Raw genomic sequence first — 13,342 nt, 5'->3', positions numbered from 1 at the left:
TCCCAAAACCTAATGGGACGTGGCAAACCTGTATTGAATATTTGGACCTCAACAAAGCCTGTCCGAAGGACTGTTTTCCCTTACCGAGGATTGACCAGCTCATGGATGCCACGGCAGGGCATGGACTGAGGATATAACCAGATTCCAATGCATTCCCCTGACCAGGAACATACAAGCTTCAAACGGATAAGGGGCTATACTGTTATAATGTCATGCCATTCGGGCTCAAAAATGTTGGGGCCACATACCAGCGGCTCGTGAATATGATGTTTTCAGAACAGATAGGGAACAACATGGAAGTTTATGTTGATGACATGCTTGTCAAGTCTCAACTTAACAATAACCATGTTGATGACCTCGAAGAGTGCTTTGGCGTGCTCCGGAAGTATAACATGAAACTAAATCCTCAAAAGTGCTCCTTCGGGGTATCATCAGGAAAATTCCTGGGTTTCATTGTAAACGCTCGTGGAATAGAAGCTAACCCAGACAAGATCCAGGCCCTAATCGACATGCCCTCACCTCGAAGACACAAAGATTTCCAAAGCTTGACCGACAGGATGGCGGCACTAAGTAGGTTTATTTCGAAATCTACAAACCGTTGCTTTCCATTTTTCAACCTTTTGAGGGGAGGCATGAAATTTGAATGGACGGAAGAGTGCGAACTGGCCTTCCAGGAGCTTAAGAAGCACCTCGCAGAGCCTCCCATCTTATCAAAGCCTGTCACGGGCGAAGTACTATATTTGTATCTCGCCACTACCGAACATGCAATAAGTGCAGTGCTCGTGCCAGAAGAAGACAAGGTACAAAGGCTCGTATATTACATCAGCAAGAGATTACTGGGGGCAGAGTCAAGATACCCCTTGATGGAAAAGCTAGCTCTCAGCTTAATTCATTCGTCTCGAAAACTTCGACCCTACTTTTAGGCACACCCCATCCATGTATTGACTGATCAACCACTTAGGCAAGTCCTGTCTAAACTGGAGGCTTCGGGTCGACTTCTTAAATGGGCGGTTGAACTCGGACAATTCGAGGTCACCTACCACCCGAGGACGACCATTAGGGCACAGGCATTGGCAGACTTTATAGTAGAGTGTACTGGCATGACCAACGATGAAGTTTTAACCCCGGCCCACGAGCTGTGGAAACTTTACGTCGATGGGTCATCTAATGAAAATGGATCGGGGGCAGGGGTCATTTTGATTACTCCCGCAGGGAGCAGATTTCATTCTGCCTTAAGATTCGACTTCAATGCATCGAATAACGAGGCCGAATACGAGGCTTTACTGGCGGGACTTTGTATAGCCAAAACGCTCAAAGCTAAAGCAATACATTGCTACAGCGACTCCCATCTTGTGGTTAATCAAATCTTGGGAGAATACCAGGCTCGTGGCACAAAAATGGCAGCTTACTTAGAGAAGGAAAAAACCGCATTGGAACATTTCGAGTTTTATGCGATCGAACAGGTTCCCCGAGAGAAAAACTCAAATGCAGATGCCTTAGCTCGGCTCGCTACTTCTGTCGAGAATGATGAGCTAAACGTTGTGCCAATAGAACACCTCTCAGCACCTAGCATTAACGAGCCGGAGGAGGAAGACGTGTGTATGATTGAGTCCGAACCTACCTGGATGACCCCGATAGTCGAATATCTCGAGACCAGAGTCCTTCCAAAAGATCGGAACCAGGCTCGAAAGTTAATGTATCAACTTCCCCGTTACACCATTTTGGACGGAAAGCTGTATAGAAGGGGATATTCCATGCCATTACTTCGGTGTGTGACTCCACCCGAAGCCAAAAAGATCATTGAAGAAATTCATGAAGGGTGGGCTAACACCCAGATTTTGAGCCTTAAGAATTGTGATCTCGAAAGCTGGATTCGTCAGGAATGGGCTCGTAATGTCTGGAACACGTGTCCGCAACCTAGGCACCGAACCTACAAAATAGGGGCAACCTCGAAAATGGTAGCCTCGAAACCCTCACAAGCTCGAAAGGCAAACATCGAAGTACGTCTATTCTCGGATGACCTCGGATCATAGGTTCCGAGCCTGACATAAGTGTGAGCTCGAAGCCACATGTTCTCAGGGAAAATGCTACAACTCGAAAGTCATTAAGAGACCTGGGTGGACACGACACTGACGATGTAAATTGATAACTTTGAATATCTTAGTGAATCATTTTAGAGAGATGCAGTCTACATTCATTGTTGTAAATCCCCTCTAATAAATGGGTATTTATTATTCAGTTATACGTTCTCTGGTCTTCAGGGGACGTTTCCTTGTATATAGGAGTTACAGGCTTTTAATGTCATTAAATTTATTTACATATACAGAATAACTTCCCGAAATGTATGGGATAGTATTCTGAAATCTCCACTATAAATAAAGAAGATTTGCACCATTGAAAATGACCGAATTCTTGTAATCTTGAGAGAAACTCTAGAGAATTCATTCTTGAAGAATTTCCAGAAATCATCTTAAGTTCTAATAACAAAGACTCGTGGACTAGGCAGAGTTAACTGCTGAACCACGTAAAAAATCATGTTTGTCTTATTATATTTTTCCGGCCATAACCATTTATTGTTTTCGTGCTCTTTATTCACTGTTAACAAAAAACGGCGTCAACAAATTATAACTATCTACGTATAGAAACCACTACCAGTGTGGGGTATAGGTATAACACAAAATATATAAATTTTCCTAACATTTATATGCTCTTATGTGATATTTTAAAATTGATCTGTATTTATTTTTGTATTCGATTAGTCGAGAAGTCAAACAAAAATAATTGTATCGTGTCCATTGATGAAAAGTTATGAGCACCACAAATTCATATCATCAAGAATAAAATTAAGAGGAATGATGTTGCATGCTATCTAAATAATATTTGAGTTAAAAAAATCAAAATCATGGAAGACAAATTCATACAAAGAGCAAAACTAAGAAATAAGAAAATAACGATTTGTTATAAATGTGGAATTTGATCAACAAAAAATTAAAAAATAAATGTATACTAATAAGAGAAGAAAAAGGAATCAAAATGGGCAACTAATTGTTTTATTAGTTAATTCTTAAAGCACTTGAATCTTTCTTAGAGAATTAATTAAAAAAAAAGGTAATAGCTTTCATCTAGAAGTAACATAACATAAGATAACATTTTTATTTTTATTTTATGATGATATAATAACTATGATGGATAAGATGTGCTCTATGGACACCTAGAATCATAAGTACCAAAGATGAAGGAGTTAATTGGGTTGTTGAAAGATAATCATGAAGAGAGATTCTTCACATTGTATAAAGACGGTCAAATCAAATTAATGTAGTACTTGTTTTATAAATGAGTCTGATAATGACAGTAACCATGTGTTTGGGTAAGTGTCATTAGTGCTATAACATTAGGATAATTTTATTAGTTTCGTGTTACAGTCGGTGGTGTTTTTTTTAGTTTTTATTTATTATATAAATATATGACAATAAATATAAATTGTATAATAAAAAGAATACAATTTTTCTGAAAAATGGGGTGCTTTTTTTGGCTCTCTCTCTCTGCTAATTGATTTGGCATTTTATAACAATGGCGGAAGTTCCAAAACCTGTCTCATATGTAACTGCAACTGCAAGAAATACAACCAAATTTGTTTTTATATATATATACACAAATAGTAATAATAGCAATAGAAGAAGAGGAAGAGTACAACTAAAGTTCAAAATGACACTTTTGGACCATAACTTCGTTTTCATTCAACTTATGGTCCACTCTTATGTGGTGCACAAATCAATGATAACACAAACAAATGTGGCAAAAATAAGCTATGTTAATTATTGAAGTGAAATTTGCTACATTAATTTTTTTTATGTAGTTTATTTTGTTGCATATAAATCTTTATATAAATTTTTTGTGGTAAAAGTCTATGTCGTGACACACTTGGTACGGACGTTGGCTCTTCAACCATTAAGTATGTCAAGTTATACACGTGTTAACACCTGATTGACAATAAATTTCACTTTTGAGAAATTTGCAGCATAAATATCTATGTAGTTTATTTTGTTGCACTTTAATGCCTAAGTAAACTTTTGTTGCAAAAAAATTAATAAAATAATTTATTCACCTCAAAAAATTACTAAAATTTAATTAACAAATTATTGATCTTAAAAAAAATTAAATTCATCTTAAAAATTGATTAAATTCTTAATTTTTTTAAGATGATTTTTTTATTATTTCTGTTTTAAGTAACATTTCAATAAGTTGTTAATTAAAATCTAACAATAAAAAATTAATAAAATCTAATTATCAAATTATTGAAATGTTAATTAAAACAAAAACAATAAAAAATTCATCTTAAAAATTTATTAAATTCTTAGTTTTTTTAAATGAATTATTTATTGTTCTTGTTTTAATTAACATTATAATAATTTGTTAATTATATTTAAATAATTTTTTGAGGTGAATAAATTATTTTATTTTATTTTTGGCAACAAAAAATTTAAAACAAAAACAAAAAAAAATTCATCTTAAAATTTTATTAAATTCTTAGTTTTGTTTAAATGAATTGTTTGTTGTTCTTATTTTAATTAACATTTCAATAATTTGTTAATTATATTTAAATAATTGTTTGAGGTGAATAAATTATTTTATTTAATTTTTTGCAACAAAAAATTTACTTTGGCATTAAAGTGCAATAAAATGAGCTACATAGGTATTTATGCCACAAAATTTTCAAAAGAGAATTTTATCGCCAATAGGGTACTGTCATGTGTACCATTTGACACACTTAACGGTTGAGGGACTAACGTCCACACCAAATGTGTAACGACAGAGGTTTTTGCCGCAAAAAAATTTACATAGGAATTTAAGTGCAACAAAATGAACTACATAGGTATTAATGCTGCAACTTTCCCATTATTGAAAAGAAAAAAAAAATTATGTTCAACACAAATTTATTATAAATATCTATGAGTAAAAAATAATTTAAATAAGATTAAATACAATTAAATAATAAGTTAAAATTAGATATATATATTATTTTAGCCCTTTTAAATTTAAGCAAAATATCACCTTTGGTTTCGATTTATTATTATTTAAAAGAAATAATCTTTAATTTTTCAATTCAACTAAATACAGACTTTTGACCTTATTTTTTTTAAGAAAAAAACTGATTAAATACTCTAATATATTTTAAATCTGTTTTTATCTTTTATTATTTATGAAAAAAAAATTAAAAAATAATTTTTAATTAATTTTAACATAAAAAAAATAATAAAGAGAGAGAAAGTGATTTTCTTTTATGCTGGATTTTATTTCTTTTACTTTTCTAATTTATAGGTTTCCAATTAATTAAAAATGATTTGAATTAATTTTTAAGAAAATATTGTTGTTGACCCAAGATTTGGCCAACTGACACGGAGTCAAAATGTAATTGATATGGACGAATGTATAGAGAAGAACGCAATGACAAAAGTAAATAAAACACGGTAATTTATAGTGGTTCGGCCCCAGGATCTGGTAATCGTGTCTTTTCAGTTCCCCAGAAACGATTTTGACGGCCATCACGTTTCCCCAAACATTGAAAAAGGAAAACTAATGATCACACTTTTTTAATATCAGAGACAAACTTATATAAGACCGTCGGAGCCTCTTCTTTCTTTTTACGCACGCCATTATCTTTGCAGAAAACCCTAAAAACCAGAGCTTTCATCATCTCCGGAGACCGTTTTCCTGCACTTCCAAGACTCAGACCGCGGACTCTTTAATCTCCGAAGACCTTTCTTCCACCTTCACGATCACTTTTCTTGGTGAGTTTTCGAAACCCCATGCTTCTAATTTCTCGTGATGCATGCTTCTGGTGGTATACTGTTTAAGTCTTTCTGTTTCTGGTTTAAAATGCTTGTAGGCAGAATGTTTTGTAGGCGTAGTAGAGTTACGAGTTAGTTTAAAAACCCAGGATCATGCTTTTTAGGACGTAAAACCGAAGTAACATTTCGATTTTTAAGCCAGTTGAAAAATAAATTTTTCCCGCCCTAAGGGGAGTTGAAAAAGCTTTTACAGAAAAACTTTTTACTTTCACCCTTTGATCCACTTTTCAAACTGTTCGTGTAGAAAAACTAGCTTTTTGATAGAATGTTGTTGTATAAAAGCCTAACTTTTATACTCGACCAGCATTATTCTAAAAAGCTTTTTAGAGTTCTATTTCCTCACCTCCCCATTCTTCTGTTTGCAGACTTTAATGCTAGATTTGTGGGGAGGTGAAAGACCCATCGACGACGACCTTCTTGCCCAGCTGCTCGAGGGGGAAGAACAACCAGCTGTTCGTGTCCACGAGATTCCTTTCTCGCGGCCCTCTTCCAGACCACATCCTTCCTCTCCAAAGGCCCGTTCCAAGTCTTCTGGCAAGAAAAGGCCCGAGTCTGAAAGCAACACTACTCCTCCTGCCCAGCCTGATTCGCAGGCTAGGGCTCCCTCGACCAGCGGTCGAGAAAATCTTGTTCCTGACCCTAATATCCAAACTAGGGCTCGTCCTCGTCATCGGAATCCGCCTGATGTCGAGTGGTATACTCCCCCAGCCAGTTCGGTGACCCTTCGAATGGTTGCCAACTGCTTCAGGAAATTCCCCCTTACGGGGGTAACCATTATACGTCCCACCGCGGACCAGAGGGCTAACCGTCCGGGAGGGGCGAACAGTGCCTGGTCCCGGTATCACATTGAGGCGGGAGCTTATCTCCCTCTTCATCCCTTCTTTGTGGGGGTGGCCAATTATTTCGGTGTTTCTCCCTTCCAAATAACCCCAAACGGATATAGAATGCTAGCCGTACTCTATGTCCTGTACAAACTTAACAAATGGCCAGAACCTTCACCTCACGAGGTCAACTATCTTTTTGACCTCAAGTCCAACCCACAGCACAACGGGACGGGCTTTTTCCACTTCTGCCACCAGGAGACCGGCCGGACGTTCTTGAGTGGTACTACCCATATATCAAACGTGGGGCACTACAACAAGGAGTACTTCTTTACTCCGAACATAACCAGTGACAACTTGGCCTTCGCGAGAGGAGGTATAAACTTGTCTTCGTCTGGTCGATACTTTAACATAGAGTGTTTCCTTTCATTTTTTCTCAAACTTAATCTGTTTTTCAGGCCCTTGGTTACGTCCGACCCCAACACCAAACATGGTGTCGAGGTCTAACACTCTGGCCAGGATGTCTGATGCAGCAAAATGTGTCAAGACCCTGATACTCGAAAAGAACTTAAGGTCGTCTGGCCTCCTGGCTCCTCGCCATGAAAATAGAGGGCCCGTGGTGGATGAAGCCACTGCCGAGGGGGTTCCCGAGCAGCAACCTCCTGTGCCTCCTCCTAGGAGGAGGCCAACAGGAGTTACGATCAGGGAACCTACGGGTAGCCCTTCCACAGAAAGGCCTTCTGCTCCCCAAGGCAAGGGGAAAGAAAAGGCCAAAGAACCCATTGTTGACTTGGGATAATCTTCCGATGATAATGGTAAAGTTATTTCACTTTTAAATGGTTTGCCGATTCCCTGTCACTTGTTTGACGGGGATGGTAACTTTACATATGCTCCAAACTTAGGGTCAGACTTCTTCATGCCAGATAATGAGTATATGACTAATAGAGTTAATAGTGTAGCGACCAGTAGTTGTAGCTCGGGTATTTACTTTGTTACCTCCTTTCAATTGTCTAACTTACTCTCACCTGCCTCCTTTTTATAAACTTGCTATGTTTATCTTCATGCAGATATGTCAACTCCCAACATTTTTGACATGTAACAGGCCGAGGAGGAAGAGGAAGTTCCTCAACTCCAACGGAAGCCTAAGAAGAGAACTGGTGAATCCAGTCGAGGCCCTCCAGCCAAGAAGGGTCGATCAGAAGATCCTCCTCAGGGTACGCCTACTGGGCAAAGTCCTGCGCCAACTGGGCGAACTCCTACTCCTCCTCCAGCTTCTTCTGAACAGCAAACTACTCCTGTTCGGCCTAATCCTCCAGCTACGCCTGCCAGGGAGCATCTTTCTCGTGAAGAGGCTCATGGGGCCAATCTCATGAGCCGTGCCATCCGATCTGCCAGGGACCGCCTCGATCGCATTGTCAAAGGCGAGCGTGTTAGGGTTGAAATGGTTCAAGCTGAAGAGCTGCCAGTCGACCAGATCATGAACAGGGCTCTGAACGAAATCTCCAGCGTAAGTGTTTCTTTATTCTTCGAGTCTTTAGTTTTTTAGTCCTTGTGATAAGTTCTAACTCATTTTTCTTCGTGCACAGGCCTTACTTTCTGCCATTGCTGCTCATACCCGAGCCCAGGCTTACATCGAGCAGGCCGAGGCGAAAGCCATCGAGAGGTATCAGGTGAAGGCGGCCGAGGAGCTTTCGGCTGCTGAGGCTAAGCATACTAAGGAGTTGGAGGCAGTGATCCGAGAGAGGGATGCAGTGGTGACTAAGCTGTCCGAGGCTGGAGCTGCAAAGGAAGCAGCGGTCAAGTTGAGGCAAGAGTACCGGGAGTTCAACAAAACCCATCTCCGCGAAATCAAGCATCTGGGGGAGGTACTCAAGACCAAGGATGAGGCTATTCTCTCCCTCGAGGGCAAAGTGAAGCAGTTGGAGCTTGACAACTCCAAGAATCTGGAAAAGTATAAGAGGACAACACTCCGATGTTTCTACAATTTCTGGAAACACAATCAGGGTGCTGACTTTAGCTACCTTTCAGAGGAAGTCAGAGCTACGGAGCTGGCCCGATGTGCTGCCCAACTGGCCGAAGAGGAGGCAAGAGCCGCGACCCCTGCCACTCCAAGCGTCGCTGGTTTGGAAGAAGAAGATGTTGTTGAGGACGTGACTAACCAGGATGCTGCCCAGGATCCTCCAGCCCCGAGTGCCTCTTGAATTCTTCTCATTTGTTTTTTCTTCTTTTTTGGATATACGACCCAAGGGTCGTGATGTAAAGACAGTAGTTTCTTTTTTAAATTTTGCTGCACGGGCAGCAAATCTTTTTACTTGAATAGTTACACCCAAGCTGCGATGCTTGCGGTGTAAAAGCTTAAATCTTGATGCTATAATATTTATAACATTTGTCCGTATGACCGAACTTAGCATAGTACTTTGCCATGATTTAACAAACACAAATTTTGAAAAATACTCTAAGTACTGTCGCATGCTTTCACTTATTTTGTTCATGTGTTTACATACCTTGGGAAGTATGCTTTGCTATCGATGTGCCTTATATGCCCCCCAAGTGATCGAGGAGCTTTAGGTCCTTGGTCACTTGCCTTGACCATAACCTGCTCGAACATTCCTGTTCGTAGTAAAACTGATACTTGTAATACAGCAAAACAACACACGTAATGAACAAATACTTGTAAATATAAATTCACAAAGGTTGGCAAGAATGACTGGCTGAGCACAGTCCCTTATAATCTCGTATTAAAAATAGACTAAACATGTCTTTACGAGTGATTCTGAAATAGAATCTTACATATACGAGCAGTTAGCCATACAACGTGGCTAACTCTCTTTGCAAAACTTGTAAAAATTAAAAAGAGAAATTTAAACAAGCCAGTCCTTTAAGAAGGGTTGTTCATTGATAATACTTGCGCGGGTGTTCTCCATTCCAATAGCGCGGAACGAGATCTCCGTTTAAGCGTGCAAGTTTGTAGGTGCCTGGGTGAAGGACTTCTTCAATCTGGTAAGGTCCTTCCCAGTTAGGTCCGAGCACTCCAGCAGTGGGGTCGCGGGTATTTAAGAAAACTCGTCGTAGCACCAAATCTCTGACGTTGAATTTTCTTTCTTTAACTTTGGAGTTAAAGTACCGGGCGACTTTTTTCTGGTAAGCAGCAACTCGGAGTTGAGATTTTTCTCGCATCTCGTCGATCGAGTCTAGGGACTCCATCATCAGCTGGCTGTTCACGTCCTGGTCGTAAGTCAAACACCGATGTGAGGGGGGATCTAACTCGACAGGTTACATTGCCTCATATCCGTAGGCTAGGGAAAATGGGGTATGCCCTGTTGCTGTTCGGTGGGATGTTCTGTACGACCAGAGGACTTCAGGCAGTTGTTCTGGCCACGCTCCTTTGGCTTCTTCAAGTTTTTTCTTCAGGGTGTCCTTAAGAGTTTTGTTCACGGCTTTGACTTGCCCATTCGCTTGGGGATGTGCGACTGAAGATAAACTTTTAATGACTCCATGCCTTTCGCAGAAATCGGTGAATAAATCACTGTCAAATTGGGTCCCGTTGTCTGAAACTATCTTCCTGGGCAATCCATATCGGCATACAATGTTCTTGATGATGAAGTCAAGAACTTTTTTGGTCGTAATGGTTGCGAGTGGTTCAGCTTCGGCCCATTTTGTGAAGTAATCGACTACCACAACTGTGTACTTTACTCCTCCTTTCCCTTTTGGCAGGGATCCAATCAAATCTATCCCCCATACTGCGAAGGGCCATGGGCTCTGCATCTATTTTAGTTCATTCGGAGCTGCTCGTGGGATCTTGGAGAACCTCTGACATTTGTCGCATCTTCGTACATACTCCATTGAATCCTCGTTCATTGTTGGCCAGAAGTAACCTTGTCTTAGAACCTTTTTTGCCAAACTCTGCCCCCCAGCATGATCTCCGCAGAAGCCTTCATGCACCTCCCTCATGAGTTCCTTAGCTTTTTCTGGTGTAACGCACCTGAGCAGTGGCATTGAATATCCTCTTCGATACATAACACCATCGACCAGTATGTACCTAGCGGCTCGCCTTTGCAGAGTTCTGGCTTTGTTTCTATCTGTTGGTAGTGCACCATTTGTTAGATACTCCAAGTAAGGCGCCATCCATGTATCTTCCATTCGAATTTCCATACTGGACTCAGTTGCTTGTATACATGGCTTGCTTAATCTTTCCACTGGCACAATGTTCAAAGTGTCAGCGTCCTTCGTGCTCGCGAGTTTAGCTAAGGCGTCTGCATTCAAATTTTGGTCTCTCAGGATTTGCTGGAGGGTGTACTTTGTAAACTGGGCTAGCAAATCCTTCGTTTTATTCAGGTAGGCCATCATCTTCAATCCTCGTGCTTGATATTCTCCTAGGACTTGATTTACGACTAGCTGAGAGTCACTGTAAATATCAAGCGTCTTTATGCTCATATCTTTGGCCATTCTCAATCTAGCTAGGAGCGCTTCGTATGATCCTCTGTAACAGTATAAGCCCGTATCGGTCCGAAAGCTGGTGTGATCCTCGTCAGGGGGATGCATGCTGATCTGGTTGTAGCCTGAATACGCATCCATGAACGAGAGGATCTCATGTCCTGCAGTTGCATCGACCAGCTGGTCGATTCTTGGGAGCGGGAAGCAGTCCTTTGGGCAAGCTTTATTGAGGTCCGTAAAATCCACACAGGTCCGCCATTTTCCGTTAGGCTTGGGGACCAGGACCGGATTGGAGACCCACGACGAATAAAACGCCACCCTGATAAATCCGTTCTCCCTAAGTCTTTCGACTTCTTCTTTCAAGGCCCTTGATCTTTCTTTATCGAGCAGCCTTCTCTTTTGTTGCACGGGTGGAAAGGTTTTATCTATGTTTAGGACATGCCTGATTACTGCAGGATCTATCCCAACCATGTCTTTGTGCGTCCAGGGGAAAACCTCCTGGTTCTTTTGCAAGAATTCCACCAGTGCTTGCTTTATGGTAGGCTCTAAGTTCTTCCCAACCTTTACGACTCTGGTCGGGTCTTTTTTGTCGAGTTGGACCTCCTCCAGGTCCTCGACGGGTCCAACATTTTCTTCAAAATCCCCAAAGCGAGGATCCAAATCTCCATCCTCACTTTGGGAAACACCCTATTTGGTGACTTCACCACCGGATTGGGCTTGCGTGTCTATTGCCATCTGCAATCGATCTGGGGTAGTGCTCCTCGATGTCCCACTTTTTGCCTTTGTGATCGAGGCGTTGTAGCACTCCCTGGCTTCCCTTTGGTTTCCTAAGACGCGTCCTACCCCCGCGTCCATTGGGAATTTCATGGCTAGGTTCCATATAGAGATGACAGCCCGTAGATCAACTAGTATGGGCCTTCCAATAACGGCGTTGTATGCCGAAGGGAAATCGACCACTGCAAAAGTGGTGAGTAATGTCCTTGTTGCGGGTGCTGTACCTGTCGTTACTGGAAGCTTGATCATTCCAGCAGGGGCGAGTCCTTCTCCAGAGAAGCCGTATATGGTTTGATTGCAGGGCTCCAAGTCTTTTACGGACAACTTCATGCGTTCCAGTGTTGACTTATACAGGATGTTCACTGAACTTCCTGTATCGACCAGAACTCTTTTTACCATCATATTAGCCATCTGGATGTCCACGACCAGCGGATCGGAATGTGGGAACCGGACGTGTTGGGAATCGCCATCAGAGAAGGTTATCTCACCCTTCTCTGAGCAAGCCTTTTTCTGTGCACGGTCCTCCACAGTCATCATCTCGATGTCCTGGTCGTGACGTAGAGTTCGAGCGTATCGTTCTCTGGCCTTTCCGCTATTTCCCGCGAGGTGCGGGCCTCCACAGATGGTTAAGAGTGTTCCGGCCATGGGGGCAGGCTGTAATGGGGGCGAGCGTTGGCGTGTAAACGCCTGCTCGTTGCCACCTGGAGCTTCTCGTTGGGAAGTTCCCGAGGCCCGTACGTATCTTCTCAAGTGTCCTTGTCTAATAAGGAACTCGATTTCATCTTTTAACTGGTTGCATTCATTAGTGTCATGTCCGTAGTCGTTATGGTAACGACAGAATTTGGTGGTGTCTCTTTTCGAAATGTCTTTTCGAATGGGTCCCGGTTTCTTGTAAGGCACACTAGAGCTTGTGGCCTGATAAACCTCTCCCCGAGACTCGACGAGGGCAGTGTAGTTAGTGAACCTAGGTTCATAACGATTACCCTTGGCTCGTTTGTTGTCGAAGGTGGAAGGCTCGTTATACGGCCGTTTCCCACCATTTTTGCCATTACTGTTGCCGTTTTCGTGGCCTTTGTCGTTGCCATTAGGTTTGGAACCATTGGCAGCTTTGGCAGGTTCGGCAGCCTTCTTACCCTTGTTCGAGGGTTTTCCATCGTCAGCATGGCTTCCTCGAGCTTGATGTATCGATCAGCTCGGTCCAGAAACTCCTGGGTTGTTTTAACTCCTTCCTTTCGGAGACTCTTCCAGAGGGGAGAGAAACGCTTTACCCCTGCGGTAATGGCCATCATCTTGCCTTCGTCTCCTACTGTTTTTGCTCCAGCTACCGCTCGCATAAAGCGCTAGACGTAATCCTTCACTGACTCTCCGTCCTGCTGGCGAATCTCGACCAGCTGGTTTGCTTCGGTTGGGTGCACACGACCCGCATAGAACTGTCCGTAGAACTCCCTTATGAACATTTCCCAA

Source organism: Humulus lupulus, chromosome 2 (genome assembly GCF_963169125.1).
Source record: "Humulus lupulus chromosome 2, drHumLupu1.1, whole genome shotgun sequence".
Classification (NCBI taxonomy): domain Eukaryota; kingdom Viridiplantae; phylum Streptophyta; class Magnoliopsida; order Rosales; family Cannabaceae; genus Humulus; species Humulus lupulus.
The sequence above is the reverse complement of the archived record's forward strand: the minus strand, read 5'-3'. Positions refer to the sequence as shown.